Source organism: Lissotriton helveticus, chromosome 12, assembly GCF_964261635.1.
Source record: "Lissotriton helveticus chromosome 12, aLisHel1.1, whole genome shotgun sequence".
Classification (NCBI taxonomy): Eukaryota; Metazoa; Chordata; class Amphibia; order Caudata; family Salamandridae; genus Lissotriton; species Lissotriton helveticus.
The window spans coordinates 856,283,076-856,297,132 of NC_136073.1; the positions used below are offsets into that span (position 1 = coordinate 856,283,076).

The 14,057-nt window shown below is 47.6% G+C and overlaps 4 non-coding genes across 4 annotated transcripts; 2 read left to right on the forward strand and 2 right to left on the reverse strand.

Moving 5' to 3' along the window:
- Nucleotides 1–8,838: 8,838 nt before the first annotated feature.
- Nucleotides 8,839–8,910, forward strand: TRNAG-UCC (transfer RNA glycine (anticodon UCC)). Its single transcript has one exon. It is a non-coding gene; the product is annotated as a tRNA-Gly (tRNA).
- Nucleotides 8,911–9,401: 491 nt separating this feature from the next.
- On the reverse strand, nt 9,402–9,474 carry TRNAV-CAC (transfer RNA valine (anticodon CAC)). Its single transcript has one exon. It is a non-coding gene; the product is annotated as a tRNA-Val (tRNA).
- Nucleotides 9,475–12,939: 3,465 nt separating this feature from the next.
- On the forward strand, nt 12,940–13,011 carry TRNAG-UCC (transfer RNA glycine (anticodon UCC)). Its single transcript has one exon. It is a non-coding gene; the product is annotated as a tRNA-Gly (tRNA).
- Nucleotides 13,012–13,421: 410 nt separating this feature from the next.
- TRNAV-CAC (transfer RNA valine (anticodon CAC)) lies at nt 13,422–13,494 on the reverse strand. Its single transcript has one exon. It is a non-coding gene; the product is annotated as a tRNA-Val (tRNA).
- Nucleotides 13,495–14,057: the final 563 nt, after the last annotated feature.

Genomic DNA, 14,057 nt, shown 5'->3' on the forward strand with positions numbered 1-14,057 from the left:
ATTGTTTTTAAAAACATGTATTTATTCGACACCAATTTCACACCTTAGTCGGAACATCATTTTTATTTGTTTTTTTTAAATATCTATTTATTTAACACCAAAGTAAGTCATGTATACATTTTTATGGTTCGATAAGAGGCTCGAACCTGGTTTCCCAGCACCAAAGTCGGCCGTGCTATCCGTCAGGGGTTATGTAACCGGGCTATGTAGTGACCAGCCAATCCTGCGCCAGGATTGGCTGGGGGGGCACCATGACTCCTCGCCCAGTCGCCCTGTGTAACCCCGGGGGCTGCGGCCCGCCCCCTGGTCCTCTCTCTAAGGGGGAATTCACAAGAAAACGATCTGCGCATGCGCGGGCATGTTTGTGCCCAAAAATACACTTGCGCAGCTGCAGCAGCCCGATCCTTCCCCCCCCCCTCCACCCCCTCTTGCGCACTCCGGGAAGGTCGGGTGTCTCCCGGTTTCCCGGCCTGCAGATAGCGCGATTTTTAAAAATAATTGTGTTTGGCTTCTAGTGAGGACGTGGTGGGTCCATGGGGCTTAGTGGGGCTTCGCCCCTACGCCCCAATGGACGCACCGCGCCTGTTCAAAATTTGTGGAGAGTGGACTCATGTAGGGACTCTAGCTATTCGTGGCCCACCAGACTCACGGGCCACGGACCCCGGTCACACACACACAAGGAGGGGACACTTCACTCAGCTTGGCAGGTACGGACCGGAAGTCACAAGCTACTCCGGTCCCTTTATTTAAAGCCTTCTGGCCACGCCTGGCCAGAAGGTGCTACAATGTGTGGATGTGTTTCCGGGCCTCAGCCGAGACCCGCGAAACACTAGAGCGCTACATCCCATTCCAACTTGGTCCCTTGTTTATTCTTGGGACAGGGCTGTCAAAAGTCAACACACAAAATCAGCAAGTTTTACACTGGGTCTAGGGTTGGGTCTTAGATGGTAGCTCTCACCTCCCCTGGTTGCTTGTGACCCAGGCTGTGTTCCTCTCATCGGTTCAGATGCTCTCTCTCTGTCCGTTGCGTGGATGTTGCCGTTATCTTGCTCCGACCTCTCTGTTTCCTGTGTCTCACTATCTTGTCGGGTGTCCTGGCTCGCTGGGATGCGCTTGAACCAAGATATATTTCGGGTTACTACTTCGTCATTTCTCTGTGCTGTCACGGCCGTACCCTTTGTCGTCTTGATGACCCACGGGTCAACCTCGTAGGGTGTACGGAACTTGCCTCCCGGTCTTCTGGCTCGCATCAGCGCCGTGTCCCCTGGGCAGAGCTCTCTGTCTTGAGCCCTCCTCCGGTAACTGGCCCTTTCATTGGTCTGTCGCCGTCGTTCTTGGGTGGCCGCCGGTCGGTATGGCGCCACCTTCCAATTGTCCGCCATGGGCAGTCGATCCCTCCTTGGTCCGGCAAACATCAACGACCACGGGGACCTTTGGGTTGTGCTATGTGGGGTGCTCCGATATTCTCGCAGAAACAGTTGCAGTGCTAATTCGGGGTCCTTGCCCTCGACCATGGCGATTCGTAGGGTTTTGTTGACTGTCCTCATAAAACGCTCGGCCTCCCCATTCGCCTGTGGCCATTGCGGAGTGATTCTGTGATGTTTTATTCCCAGTTCCTTTACAAATTCCTTGAACTCAGCTCCTTGGAATGGCGGGCCATTGTCCGTTTTGATTCTTCGGGGAATGCCAAACAGCGCGAAAGTTTTACTAAGCAGCGGGTGGATGTTTGCGAAACTTGTGGATGCAGCCAGCTCCACCACGGGGTACTTGGTGTAACTGTCCACCATCACTACTGTCACTCTCCCATCCGGGAAACTACCAAAGTCTAGGCTGATCCAGCTCCATGGAGATGGTGATGGCTCCTCCGTGATGACCGGGGCTGGCGACTCTGGTGTGCTCGTGAGCTGACACGCTCGGCAGTTTTTTACCACGCTGTCTACCTTTTCGTCCATGTAAGGGAACCATACCTTTTCCCTCATTCTCGCCTTCATTCTTCTGGTCCCTTGGTGTCCTTCATGTGCTAGCAGGGTTGCTTGGTCTTGGAGTGTCACTGGGATGACTATCCGCGACCCTCTCAGGATTAGTCCATTGCTGGCTTTGCTCAGTTCGTTGTGCACTCGCCAAATTTGAGACAGTCGATTTCGGTCAGTTTCACTCCAGTCGCTTACGTTGCGCAGGAAACTCTCCCAGGATCCTGAGTCTAGGGCCGCTGCCACTCTCACCATCGTGGCGTCATGCTCATATTGACTCACAATATCTTCGGCCACCAGTGCACGGGGACACGCCAGCTGTGATATCATGTCTACAAACTCTTCCGTCTGCGATTCCTGTTCATTCCCATTTTCTTCCTTCTCAGAGGGATGTCGCGACAGAAAATCAGCCGGGTTTTTGGCTCCTGGACGATACACCAGCTCCATTTGGTAATGTTGCGTTTGAATGGCCCATCTCTCAATCCGTGGCGGCGGGTGTGGAGCGGTCCCTCTGAATAACGATAGGAGCGGTTGATGATCGGTGACCATCCGGAAGGGCTGTCCAGCGATGTAGAGATGAAAATGGTTGCAGGCCCACTTAACTGCTAACGCCTCTCTCTCTATCTGAGAGTATCTTGCTTCGGTTGCCGTGAGGGCCTTGCTTGCAAAAGCCAACGGGACCCACACCCCCGGTTCTGATTCTTGGGTGAGGAGTGCGCCCAACCCTACGGGGCTGGCATCCACCAAAATTTCTGTTGCCCTGGCAACGTCGAAGTAGGCCATTGTCGTGCTGTCTAGTAATGCTTTCTTGACTTTCTCGAACGCTTCCGCCTCTACTCTCGACCATCTCCACGCCGTTTCTGTCTTCGTCAGGTTTCTTAGCGGTTCAGCAATTGTGGCTAATTGCGGAATGAACCTGGCACAGTATTGTGTCATCCCCATGAAACTCCTCACCTCTGACGCCGACATTGGAGCGGGGGCATTTTTGATTGCTGACGACTTCCTGGGGTCCACCTTGACACCTTCCGCATCGAAGACATAGCCAAAAAACTCAATTGACCTTTTGAAGAACTGGCATTTCTCTTTGTTCAAAGTGATTCCATATTCCGCTAACCTTCGGAGTGTCAATTTTAGTCGTTTATGATGCTCCTCACTCGACTTCGCATGTATCAGGATATCATCACTTATGTTCAATACTCTGCTCAACCCGGATAGGATCTCTCTAATAGTGTTCTGAAAGATCTCAGCTGCTGATGTTATTCCAAAGTTGAGTCTTTTGTAACGTCGCAGCCCCAAGTGTGTAGAGAATGTCGTGATGTACCGACTCTCTTCTGCCAGCCGGAGCTGATGATATCCCGCATTAAGATCTAATTTAGAAAACCATTGGGCTCCATTTAAATCGGTCAAAATGTCATCCACTGTAGGCGTGAGATGTCTCTCTCGTTTTATTGCTCTATTCGGCATCCTCATGTCTATGCAGATCCGGATTTTACCAGGTTGTCGGGGCTTCTGTGCAATTACCATAGGTGATACCCACGGGGTTGGCCCCGTTACTTTTTCAATCACGCCTTGTTCTTCAAGGTTTTTCAGCTCCTGTTCCACCGCCGACCGCAGGTGGAATGGAATCCTCCTATGGCGCAGAGCCACCGGTTGTATTGCTTTGTCTATGTGTAGCTTGACAGGCGGTCGTTTGATGGTGCCCAGACCGTTGAATAGCGAGGGGAATCTTTGTAGGAGCTCTTCGGTGTGTAGCGCCTTCACTATGTTTGCAAATGCTATCAATTTGAGGTCTTCGGCGGTATGGCTTCCTATGAGTAGATCCGCTTCTCGATCTATTACGTGAAACGTAGTAGTGATCTCCTGTCCCTCTGCTCTTACTTGCACAGTCATCCTTCCTTTGAGGGGTAAAGGTTTCGTGCTCCCATATGTGAGGATGCGTGCTTTCGATGGCAGTAGTTCCGGTCTTGGTCTCAAAGCGTTGTAGTGCTGACACCCCATCACATTGATCGTTGCCCCGGTGTCTATGACACCTGTTACTGTTGATCCATCGATCTGTATTTCGCACTTGGGTTGTGGTCTCCGTCTTCTCTTCAACTCGCTGACAAATGAGACATAATAACACTCATCGTCTTCATCCGTTGACGATTCATCTGGGTATTGTGGATGTCGGGGCTGTGGTCTGTTGCCCGTTGCAGCCGATTTCTCACGGGAATCTTCTAGCGTCAGTTGTCTGACTGCCCTGTTTGGAGTTTTCTTCCCTGCCGATTCCCGACCTCTGAACGTTCCTCTGGCACCCCCTCTGCAGACGCTTGCGAAATGGTTCATTCCGCCACACTTGGCGCATGCTTTACCACGTGCCGGACAGCCATTTTGACTGTGTTCCTCATATCCGCATGCTCCACACGGGGCTTGTCGCTGCGTTCGGGTAGGCCATCTTCCTCTGCCCCTGTTGTTGCTGCTTTTCATCGCGTCCACTCTTTCTGTTTTCACCGTCACTTCATGGCTGGTGGATGGGTTTATAGCTTCCTCCATCGCGGTGGCACGAGCATCCGACAGTTCGTGTGACCTGGCGAGCATCAGAATTTCGTCCAGCGTAATGCGCGACTGTCGCAAAATTAGTGTCCTCAAATGCTTACTTCTACAGCCCTGGATCAGTTGCGCCGTCACTTCCTTCGTTTGATCGTCGTCCGGGCAGGTGCTTATCATCTCCCTGAGTCTTGCATGGAACGCATCCATGGTCTCACCTTCTCGCTGTTTGGACTGTCTGAATTTGAATCGTTCGTAATGGGGATTTAACTGGGGGTCGAAATGGTCATTCAGCGCTTGTACCGCTGCGTTGTAGTCTGTTGCTGCTCCTGTATTTGGTAGATGCGTGAACAACTTGTGGAGTTCATCTCCTCCAAAATGCAGCAAAAGGGAGCGTTTCACCTCCTCGTCCTTCTCACGCGTCGCCGTGAAGTAATTGTTCAGGCGGCGCAGCCACATCGCCCATCTCGGTGCAGCGGTATTTGGCTCAATGTGGGCACTAAATGGCGGCAAGGGGTTGATTTGTGAGTGTGGGGAATGTTGGACGACTGTCCCCACAGCTTGCTGTGCCACTGTTCCTGCCACTGCTGCCGGTTGCGCAGCCTGTGGTGTCCCCCCTGTCGCACCCCCTTCTTGTCCTGACATGTTAGTGTTTTCGACAGGTGACGTACTCCCCTCCTGGTATGACTGTCTTCTACGTATTGCCTTGCTCCCTGTTTACTACTTGTCCTTTATTGGCCCCAATGTAGTTGATACTGTAGACAAAATGTTATTTAGTGATATCCGGATTGGATGTGCCAATGCTTGATGGAAAATATTTTTTTTTTCAAAATGTCATTCAATATTTATTCTTGTCGATTGGATGCGCCAATGCTTGATTCACAGTCAATTCCCTGCTTAGCCGGGCTTCCCCCAGCGATTTAGAACCTCCAGTCCTCTCCGTGAGGACACACGCCGCACTCGCGGCCTTCAGGGACGTTTTCGCGCCACACAGGCGCCGGGCCGCTCCAGCCGTCTCTTCTGCGCATGCGCGCCTCTCCCGATGCAGACGCAGGCCGTCCCAGGCCCAGTATGCGCACAGGGTGACTCCACAGCGCATGCGCGAACCACACGAGGCCGCCGAAAGCCTTCCCAGGCCCGACACTCGCTCCACACAGACAGCGCCGGTCCCTGATGCAGCTCCTCACACGCTGCTTACCGGCCCAGTTCCGCGCCGCCTTCACTTCCCCGGCACAGCCGGGCCTCCGCAGGGCGACACGAAGCAGGTAGGCGCGACGCGCTTCCAGACGCGCTGCTCCGCCGCAGGGCTCACGGGCTCGCCACACCAGTGCCCGCCCTCGTCGCCAGTGTAGGGACTCTAGCTATTCGTGGCCCACCAGACTCACGGGCCACGGACCCCGGTCACACACACACAAGGAGGGGACACTTCACTCAGCTTGGCAGGTACGGACCGGAAGTCACGAGCGACTCCGGTCCCTTTATTTAAAGCCTTCTGGCCACGCCTGGCCAGAAGGTGCTACAATGTGTGGATGTGTTTCCGGGCCTCAGCCGAGACCCGCGAAACACTAGAGCGCTACAGACTCAAAAGACAAGTGCCATGCTTGGGAGTGCCCTGGCTCCAAGGCAGACCTAGTACAGCTGCATGTTAGCTGCTTTGTGTCCAGAGTCCACCAGCACTTTAAGGGGCCTCGAGGATTTCTGAGAGGTGTCACGCGATGAATGAAGAGGGCTCCAAACAAGTATGGGGGAGAGGTAGCTATCCGCATTCTTTGTTGATGAATCTAAAGAACAGAGTCAATAGAACCCAAGACATGGCACCGGGGAAAAGGATGATTGAGCAAGGTTTTTTGATACATCAGTTTGCACACAAGAGGACTGATGTGCCATGTAAACAGAGATGTGAACTGTAGCACAATGCACAGACAGTAATCATGTTCATATTGTGGAGTAGGAAACGACTAACCTTTGAAGCAAGACACATGATGTTGCATTTTATGCAATTACAGGCGAATGGTGTGCCCATTTTGTAGTTATTTGTATAACTATTTTGAAATTTAAAACACATTGGTTTCGTACAAAGGGACCCTAATAGCATGGAATTATGGTGGTTTCCTAAGAAAGAAACTATATATTCAAGAAATCCTTATCAACATGTTATTCACTAATAATGATGATTATGTCTTCCATAGAGGCCCATGAGCATCATTTTAAGCACTCCCCTTCCTACCTCCCAGAGTGAAATTGTATCTATGAACCACATAGAGTATTGCTTTCAATGGAAAACAAACCAACGTGTACATGCTCCCATTAATAAAGGGCACGCCTGTTCTATTATGGGCACCCACATGCTTTAAAAACCCCACTTCCTTAGCTGGGTTTTGTGTTTATTCTGTGTTTACAGTGAGGTTTGGTATTCTTCTCAAATCAAACTGCTCTGCTGATGCTTGGGGAGCATGGATATATAAACAAGAAGTTACAATTAATAATAATAAAACATTTTCAGGACACAGAGGGAATAGTGAGTCCATCTTGTTGAAATTACATTTAAATATGTAATGTTAGATTCCATCTGCAAACAAAGTCCTTCATCCATTCTTACGACTGGAGATGTGAACGCCATCTTGTCAAAATTGTCACCTGCTGAAAATCTGAATGCGGTTAATGAAGTGAAAGTTGACCAATTAACTGTTATAAAGTGTTAGAATCTCAGTGGCTTTCCACAGGCAGCGTTTATTTTGATTTGCATGAGCTAGAAACATTTTATTGTTGAAATATGTATATTACGTAGAAGATGCCAAATTACATGGTAAGTGTAACAAATCCTTTCTTACGTAGTTAGTGCAGTAGCCATAGAATTACACATTCCCAGGTGTTTAGGGCAACTTTTTAACAGTGAAAACTGCAAAACAGCTGTCCTTCTTGTAATAATACCAGTTCAATCGTTTTGTCCAGCAGTACTTTAACACCTCTTTGCCAAAACTATTTTGAGATGGAATTTTTTATTTCCATCCAGTAGCATGCAACCCTAAGGTCACCTCAAAGCTCCTAGGGTGACAGAAGAAATGGAAACAAACAGGAGACCAGTTGAGCACAAAGGAGGACTGGGTAGATGGAAGGAAGACAGAACCTTATACATGGAGGTGCCTTCCATCTATCCATCCATTGAATGGGAGTATGACACAGGACACATCAAAAGTGGTTTGTGGGTAGTTTAGGTGTGTGATCAGCAGGATGGGTGGGGCAGGAGATGATAGGGGACTTGAAAGGGGGGATGGAAAGGAGATGAAGAAGGTGGGGCTATTTAAGGTCTGATAAGATGATTGGTCTTTGAGAGGTAACATGGCAGGCAGAGTAAGCCCTGCTAAGCAAGAAACTTGGTTTGTCCTCCCTCTTCACAAAGTCAAGGTCATACCTTTGATGAAAAACAATGTTTCGCTAATAGATACATTGACCTATGTCCCCACAGCCAAAGAAGGGTTTAGAGAAGTGATAGTCTGTTCATGTCACTATGGACTTGGACTTCTCGGAGGACAGAGGCATCTTGATGGAGGAGTCTTCGATTTAATATTGATTAGCCATTGCACTCTCCAAAGATATTGTGTACTAAGAGTCCTCACGCTTTATTTCCTAGCTACCTGCTCCTGTGAGGATCATTTTGTGTTGATGTAGCCAGGGATGGAGTTGATCAAGGACTGGACACACCAACCTGCCCTGTTCCAGTATTTTGCTCAGGAGAGGTATTGTGAAGATGCATGAAGGAAACTTAGACGGTTGAACCACTTGTGCATGGACCTAGGAAATTTGAGAGCTTTGCTCTTGGTCTTCTTTAGATATCCTAAACCTAAAATAACCATTTAGAAACTGCAAACTAAACTGTATTGTAGTTTTATACTGAAAGCACTGCCACTTCGATGCCTCATCAGGGGTAGGAAGCGCTAAATAAAAACAATTTTAATTCACTTTCAATCCCACATAGGCACCAGCTAGTCCACATCTAAAACAATTTAGCATGGGTTTACACCGCACATTGTATTTAAATGCCCCAATCAAACATGGACACCAGGTCGGGTTCAAACGCATGTGATTCAACAGAACGCGGCCGTCGGGCTGTAGCGACAGTAATTATAGTCCAATCCAAAATGGCTGCTAGGTTGGCCTGATTCACATGCGCCTGATTTTAAGAACTTAATAAAAATGTCTAGAGTAGATCGAGTGCGTGCAAAATGTCTCCCTATCAGAAGCATAGAACTGTCCACACGCCCTTTAATTCAGAAATAAAAACACCAGTCATGTTCTCTGGTATGTATATACAATCTATCCAGAATAGCAGCAAATCAAGCAGGCGTTGGTGGTATAGTGGTGAGCATAGCTGCCTTCCAAGCAGTTGACCCGGGTTCGATTCCCGGCCAACGCAGCTAACTTTTTATTAATATTGAACAATTTTAATAATGGTAAATAATTGTACGTGAATTACTTCATTACACTTATTTGCAATGCATTTTACAGTTTTAAGTTTCGTTCGCGGTTATTTTAACATTTTCCTTTAACTCAATTTTACTATTTTCACTTTCACTAGAAGTAATTCAGGAGTCAAATACATTCATGCCCACTCGTATATATTTTAATATTTTTCATGTCTTTTGGAGCTCCGTAAGCAGTTTGCGTATGAGCTATATGTGGCATAATGTTCTAATGTCACGTTGTTTATGTATAATTACCGTCTTTGCTTGCATTTTGGAAGAATGAATTTTCAGTGTTCTCAGACTGTATTTTCACAAGGGAATACATCAGTCAGAGTGCAGCTACTTTTAGTAGGATTATTAAAATCAGCATTGCATTTAAATTAAATGTACTAAAATAATTACAGTTATTTGGTTAAAGCAGCAAAAATGATGTAAAAATAAGTGTTTCCGCCCGGGATCGAACCGGGGACCTTTCGCGTGTGAGGCGAACGTGATAACCACTACACTACGGAAACTGATGTTCAATAGAGCCTTGTCACTCTGAATTTAGTATGGATACACACATGTGTGAAAGTTATGTCTTTTGGTTTGCATTTATTCATTCTTATTTATAGTAGATAATAATGATGAAAAGTATTACCCTTCAAGATGCTCAAGTGAAGACATCAACATAAAGTCTCAGAGCTGAGTCCAAAGAAGACTTGCTATAACCATTGTCCTAAGAGTAGAGGTACTCCTCTAATGTGGCTAATGGAAGATGTGCCATGAAAGAGCTAAACCCACACAAGGAGTTTTTATAGTGAGTTACGCCCTGGTTATATTAACCTACAAGTGAGCCATGCAGTGGGTCCGTCAGATTTATGGGCCTGGCACCACTGCACCTGCTGCACCCTTGTTTGTTATGTCCAAGATTTGAAGTGGCCTCCCTCTGCTCTCAGACTTCTAACTAAGCCTGGTGGGTCACCGAAACCCACTCCAGCTCTTCACTGGGTATTCCTCAGATGGACGAGCAGAACCTCTAGTCATTCTTCAGCCCAGTACCCCAAACCCAATCCCTCCCCAGACACCCCCTGAAGCCTTCCAACTCAGCCTTTCTTCCATTTTTGTTACCAATCCCAAGGCTGTCCCTTACATGCCTGCCCATGTCTCCTACCCTCAAACAGGTTGTGACAGCTCCTGCCCCATAGCATAATTATAAAAAAATATAATAGTATGTGTACCACAGACAGTCTAAGCTAACTCAACCCTCCACAAGACCAAATCACAGAGTGCCTAAGTCCATTCCCACGATACATTCAAATCCCTGCAGACTCAGGCCCGGACTGGCCGTTGTGGGCACCGGGCAATCCCCCGGTCGGCCGCAAGGGTGGGGGCCGGTTTTTGGCCCTGAGGGCCGTTTTTGTTGCAGAGCCGTTTTTGCAGCATAGCTGCAAAATCGGCCATGTAACAAAATCGGCTGAAAAGCGGCCCTGGCAAAGTTCTCGCCCCCCTCCCGCCCGGGGGGCGGGGGGGCCGGCCGAGCACTTTGCCAGGGCCGGTTTTGGTTCCCAGTCCGGCCCTGTGCAGACCCCCCACACTAAACAACAGAATATCCATCCCTGATAACCTTAGGAAAGTCCCCCTCTCACTAGTACCCTCTACTACCCTTGACACACCCCGTCTCAAATGCACTCTTCTCAACTGCAGATCGGCCTCTAGACACTCCTCCGCCATCGCTGATCTCATCTTAACATTGGACCTTGACCTAATCATTTTAACTGAAACCTGGCTAACCAAACCTTCTACCCCTATAATGGACATTCTGGTTCCCCCCAACTACCACATCATCAGACTTGACAGGTCTGGCAAGATAGGTGGTAGAATCGCATGCATATACAGGAACAACCTCTCTGTTCTGAAAGTCACCGCACCTTCCCTACCCTCCCCAACCTCCTGTGAATACATCTGCCTCGATATTATCAGTGAGGGCAAACCGATATGCTCTCTTCACGGCATCTACCACCCACGTAACCGCACACTTTATGCCATGAAACTGAAATAAATGACGGCCGAAAAGTAAATATAGCCTATCACGTCAAGGCTACTAAATAGGCAGCACAGCGAAGACGAATCACTAGGCAGATGCCAGAAAAAACACGGCGCGCACTAAGGAATGTGCCAGCAGGACCCCTTTCAGAATTCTTTTTTTTTTCGAACACATAAGAGCTCGGAAGCTCCGCCCCCCACTTCGTGGTGGCGTAGGCCCGAGCCCTAAAAAAAAGTTTACCTTCACTTTTAATAAATGAGGTTTCACTTCTAACTCTAACATTATCTCCCTTCCCAAACAGGCAATTGCAAGACTAACGAAAAGATTATCTGAAAAGTCGAGCTACAAAATGTATATTGATTGCTTAACTAGGGACGTTCATCAGGAAATTGTATGTAAAAAGGCAGAATTAAAAAAAATGCACAGTATATTTGGCTGTAAAGTGAGCACACCTGTCAAAGATTTGTACTTATTCTAAGAGCTAAACGATTGCATATTAATGGAAATGTGATGAGTTTGTACCTAAATATGGATTATCTAGCAATCTGTCCTGTGAGTAATTTGACCGTTCAACAGAGCTCTGTGAAGAGTAAAGGTGCCAACGCTGAGCTATGTCCAGTGCTGAGGATCACAGGGTGGAGGTGCCAACGCTGAGCTGTGTCCAGTGCTGAGGATCACACGGTGGAGGTGCCAACGCTGAGCTGTGTCCAGGGCTGAGGATCACACGGTGGAGGTGCCAAAGCTGAGCTGCTGTGTCCAGTGCTGAGGGTGCCAAAGCTGAGCTGTGTCCAGGGCTGAGGATCACACGGTGGAGGTGCCAAAGCTGAGCTGTGTCCAGTGCTGAGGATCACACGGTGGAGGTGCCAAAGCTGAGCTGTGTCCAGGGCTGAGGATCACACGGTGGAGGTGCCAACTCTGAGCTGTGTCCAGGGCTGAGGATCACACGGTGGAGGGGCCAACGCTGAGCTGTGTCCAGGGCTGTGGAGCACACGGGGGAGGTGCCAAAGCTGAGCTGTGTCCAGTGCTGAGGATCACACGGTGGAGGTGCCAACACTGAGCTATATCCAGGGCTGAGGATCACACGGTGGAGGTGCTAACACTGAGCTGTGTCTAGGGCTGAAGTACACACGGTGGAGGTGCCAACACTGAGATGTGTCCAGTGTTGAGGATCACACGGTGGAGGTGCTAACACTGAGCGCTGTCTAGGGCTGAAGTACACACGGTGGAGGTGCCAACACTGAGCTGTGTTCACTGCCGAGGAGCACACGGTAGAGGTGCCAACACTGAGCTGCCCCGTGTGTTCTTGTGGTTTGAGAGTCTGCCATTTATTGCAGTATTATCCTTCTACCTGTGTTTGGTACTCTTTTGTAACATGCACACGTCACTTTTCTCTTGTAACACACTGTTTGCTACCTCTTACATTTTGTTTGCTTTCGATACTTGCACAAGTGCCACCATCGCCTAAGTAACGTTTTTTTCTTGTGCTTGAGTGTCTGCCATGTATTGCAGTATTATACCTCTAATTGTACTTTGTACGCTTTTTGTATCCTGCACACATGTCACTTTTTCCTCCTGTAATGTACCTTTGCTACCTCTTGTATTTTGTTTGCTCACAATTGTCACTATTGCCTTATGTAACTTAACGTTTGCTTTTGTAATGTGTTCACTTGTAATTTTCTTCTCATGTATCAGTTCTGATCCTATTGTGTAGCGCTCTGACACCTTCAGGTAAAGTCAGCGCTATATAAAAAGGCATACATAAATAAATGAATGCGCAGCCTCCGTATATTCAATTGTGTTGTCCTGTTCTAAAGCTTGAGATGTTTGCACGGAGCTGTTCCTGCAGAATGAAATGACTTTCACTTCAGATGTAGACAATAGGTTCGACATAACGTGCACTACACACTGAGTGCACAGCAATCAGAGATTTGTGTGAAACCTGGCAAGCAGGCAGGCGTTGGTGGTATAGTGGTGAGCATAGCTGCCTTCCAAGCAGTTGACCCGGGTTCGATTCCCGGCCAACGCAGGTATACTTTTTTATTTTAAATGTCGTTAAAATATTTATTTTAAATGATTCCTGTTACAAATTAGATATAAACGTTTACTAATTGCACACTTCCTCGATTTTGTCTTCATATTTCATATTAGAATTTTTTCATATTCTCAATGAGTTTGCTTTCCATATAGTTTTTAATGTGACAGTTAAGCGAACTAAATTGCACAATTTCATATTTTTGTGCCTGCGTCATTTGTGTTCCTATTTGTAATATGAACGCTTTATATTTTATTACATGTGCATGTCGACGTATTTATTTAATTGGTGCCCTACGTTGTGTTTTTATCATCTGCAGAATTATTTGTTATGGTTTGAATACATTTAACAAATCTCTAATAAAACATACATTTTAATAAATAAAACAAAAATATATAAAATGGTGTTTCCGCCCGGGATCGAACCGGGGACCTTTCGCGTGTGAGGCGAACGTGATAACCACTACACTACGGAAACTCATGACTGTGCACGTGCACCAACTTTTCAAGACTGGCGATCTGAAATGAGGTATTCTATACCACCTTTTGGTGCATGATTTATAGTCAGAAAAAACACAATTTCGGTCCAACACTCGGGACGATCAGAGGATATAGTTAGAGTTCCCAACGCCAGACTTCTCTCAGAATATAGCAGCGACCCCTGAGGCAACATCCAGGAGCTGGCAGAGGGGCCACAGGTCACGGGCTGAGCTCTTCCTTTCCTTGAAATTGTAAAGCACTCAGATATCCTTCTAGATCAATTGCGCGCTATATAAAACTTTATAAAAAAATAAATAGTTACTAAAACTGAGCTGTGAGTGCATAGAGTTGTGGTGCTTCTACTGCGCTATGCACGGGGCGTAGGTGGTGACTAGTTTTTAAAAGGGTAGAAGGGCTAACACTTCGCTGTGCATCACACAGAAGGAACTGCCAATTCAGTAAAATGCTCAGGAGAAAAGTGCTAACAGGTAAAGGTGCTTACACTGCAAAGTGTCCAGGTAGAGGAGCTTACACAGAGCTCTGCCTGAGCAGAGGTGCTTT